The sequence below is a fragment of the Triticum dicoccoides genome, chromosome 3B (assembly GCF_002162155.2).
Source record: "Triticum dicoccoides isolate Atlit2015 ecotype Zavitan chromosome 3B, WEW_v2.0, whole genome shotgun sequence".
Lineage (NCBI taxonomy): Eukaryota > Viridiplantae > Streptophyta > Magnoliopsida > Poales > Poaceae > Triticum > Triticum dicoccoides.
Genome location: NC_041385.1, coordinates 819560301 through 819564039, shown reverse-complemented (window position 1 = coordinate 819564039; position 3739 = coordinate 819560301).

Sequence of the window (3739 nt, the reverse complement as noted above, 5' to 3'; positions counted from 1 at the left end):
CCTAGATGGGGATCGGGGCTGCCGCCACCCCTAGGGAGGGAACCCTAGGTGGGGGTGCAGCCCTCCCTCTCCCCCTATATATAGTGGAGGCAAAGGGGCAGCCCAACACACGAAGTTCTTCTCCTTTTGGCGCAGCCCTACCTCTCTTTCTCCTCCTCTCCCGCGGTGCTTGGCGAAGCCTTGCAGGATTGCCACGCTCCTCCACCACCACCACGCCGTTGTGCTGCTGCTGGACGGAGTCTTCCCCAACCTCTCACTCTCTCCTTGCTGGATCAAGGCATGGGAGACGTCACCGGGTTGCATGTGTGTTGAACGCGGAGGTGCCGTCCGTTCGGCACTAGGATCTCCGGTGATTTGGATCACGACGAGTACGACTCCTTCAACCCCGTTCTCTTGAACGCTTCCGCTTTTAGCGATCTACAAGGGTATGTAGATGCACTCTCCTTCCCCTCGTTGCTAGTCTCTCCATAGATAGATCTTGGTGACTCGTAGGAAAATTTTGAATTTCTGCTACGTTCCCCAACAATAAACTCTGGTGTTACCTGCCCATTTTTAGCTATGAATCTTGATTATAATCATGTTTGTTTATTCATGTGTATGAGGTTGTTTGTTTCACCGTATGAGTTTAAAATTTCATATCTTGTCCTGGCAGGTCCTCCATGAATCGTCTTTTCCAGTGTCATGTTGATGCGCATTTGTTTGTTTTTTTGTTAGTCTTGGAACTGGACACCTGATTATGTTCAAAGACGTAGTTCCTTAGCTGAAATATGATGCATTTGTGGTCTGGCATTTTTGCTATGTGGTGGGCACTATGGACTAGCAAAAATGATGAGATATTTGAGCACAAACCCATCAAGCATCAAACTTACCCCCTGCACCGTGTCATTCTACTGCAGCAATCAAGGATTCAATGAAGTGCCAAGATGAAATTTAATGGCTATCCAATATGACAAAATGGTTGTTTATTGTGTAGTCTTGATGTGTATTATAGGATTTAGCATGTTATCTCTTAACTTCTATCCCCTTTTTTCAATTCTGGTATAATAACTAGTGCCATTGTTTTAGTATATTTAGGTCTGAAGTGCTAATTTAGCTACCTTTTATCAAATAGTGACATGATTACTTGATTCCTAGTGTTCTTGTAAGCATCTGTATGCCATTGTTTTGTGACGCAGTCACTATATGAACCTTAGGTTTACCTTTATCAATTACTTCTTGTTGTGTCTGTTCCAACATCAGCGTTGAACGTGCTGGTTACTTTCTTCTGGTGATCTATTCCTGGATCAGTATTGCACCCCCTTGCTAAACTCATGGCAAGGTACACAACATGTTTAGTACACAACATGGCATACTTTATAGAACCTATGGCTGATGCATAGGGAATGACTTTCATTCTCTCTTTATATTATGTCGTGGTCGGGCTTTGAGTCTTACTCAACTTCACACTTTACAATACAGGCTAGAACTCCTTCTTTGACTGGTCCATTTTGAACTCCTTCAAAATCTTGTCAAGGTGTGTGCTTTGTGAAAGTCCTATTAAGCGTCTTGATCTATCTCTATAGAACTTGATGCCCGATATGTAAGTAGCATTACCAAGATCTTTAATTGAAAAATACTTATTCAAGTATCCTTTTATGCTATCCAGAAATTCTACATCATTTCCAATCAACATATGTCATCCACATATAATATTAGAAATGCTATAGAGCTCCCACTCACTTTCTTATAAATACAGGCTTCTCCGAAAGTCTTTATAAAACCATAAGCTTTGATCACCTCATCAAAGCGCATATTCCAACTCCGAGATGCTTGCACCAATCCATAGATGGATCGCTAGAGTTTGCACACTTTGTTAGCACCTTTAGGATCGACAAAATCTTCTAGTTGCATCATATACAACCCTTTTCTAAGAAATCCATCAAGGAATGCAGTTTTGACGTCCATTTGCCAGACTTCATAATCATAAAATGCGGCAATTGCTAACATGATTCAGACAGACTTAAGCATCGCTACGCGTGAGAAAGTCTCATCGTAGTCAACTCCTTGAACTTGTCGAAAACCTTTTGTGACAAGTCGAGCTTTATAGACAATAACTACCATCAGCGTCAATCTTCTTCTTGAAGAACCATTTATTCTTTATGGATCGCCGATCATCGGGAAAATCCACCAAAGTCCACACTTTGTTCTCATACATCCATCCTATCTCAGATTTCATGGCCTCAAGCCATTTATTGGAATCTGGGCTCATCATAGCTTCTACATAGTTCATAGGTTCGTCATGGTCAAGTAACATAACTTCCAGAACATGATTACCGTACCACTCTGGTGCAGATCGTGCTCTGGTTGACCTGTGAGGTTCTGTAGCAACTTGATCTGAAGTTTCATGATCATTATCACTAGCTTCCTCTCCAGTTGGTGTAGGCATCACGGGAACGAATTTCTCGGATGAGTTACTTTCCTAATTGAGAGAAGGTATAGTTACCTCATCAAGTTCTACTTTCCTTCCACTCACTTCTTTCGAGAGAAACTCCTTCTCTAGAACGGTTCCATTTTTGGCAACAAAGATCTTGCCTTCGGATCTGCGGTAGAAACTACCATAGTTCTAAACTCATCAACATCAGAAACTACCAGCAGCAAACCTAGAGCCCAACCACAACTACAAATCCAGAAGATAGAACCAAGTTAGGCATTAGCATTCAGAGGAAGGACATCACCAAGCAAAGGTCAGCCTCTAGAAAAATTCTGAAGCACGAGTCTAGTATCAGTTACTAATTCCTGAGAACTCCTGGTTTCCACCTTTGTGAAGCTCTATGCACTTCATTTCCCACATGTTGTATCACTATTACCCCCAACATTAGGACCCTTCGGTTTCCTTTATCTACAGAATGGCGCAATAAGATATACAATGACATATCAAATTGATGTGAATAATAGGATTAAAATTGGGTTTTGTCTCAAACACAATATTATTCACGCATCTCCATATAGTCCAGAAGATGGCAGAAACCCCCACAAATACCAGATTCGTGTTTATCTTTGAAAAACTTTTTAATCCAAACACCAAAACAAGTGTTTAAGTGTCAGGAAGATTTCTCAAATCTAAAGGACATTTGAACAAAATCCAAACCAATTTAGCTACTAAGCATTTGAAAGAAAATGAACATACCACCAAGAGCAAAATATTTGTTTACCTATCCAACCTCTCCTCAGCAAATTGTATTTGGTTAATATGCTTTTCTTAACCATCAGCCATAAAACAATCTAATTTTTGGAGCAACTTTTATTTTCCACATACATTTCTGTTGGAAGCTACTGTATCATCAGATGTCAGCCAGGCTAAAAGTACACAATAACAAGTTGTCTATAGAAAAGATTTTATAGTGAAGACACCATCAGATGTCAACCACTAGTAGAAACAGGGTTTACGTTCGGGCAGAAAAGAGCATTAATCCCGGTTGCATTACGAACCGGGACTAATGTGAGCATTAGTCCCGGTTCGAGCGGCTAGGGCACCGTACAAGCATTGGTCCCGTTTCAAATGGGGACCTTTAGTCCCGGTTGGTGCCACGAAGCAGGACTAAAGGGTGCCATGCCCATTAGTACCGGTTCGTGGCATCAACCGGTACTAAAGGTTAGACCTTTAGTCCCGGTTCAAGCCACCAACAGGTAATAATGGGGTTTGAGGCATTAGTACCGGTTCGTGGCACGAACCGGTACTAAAGGTCCCATTTTCAACACC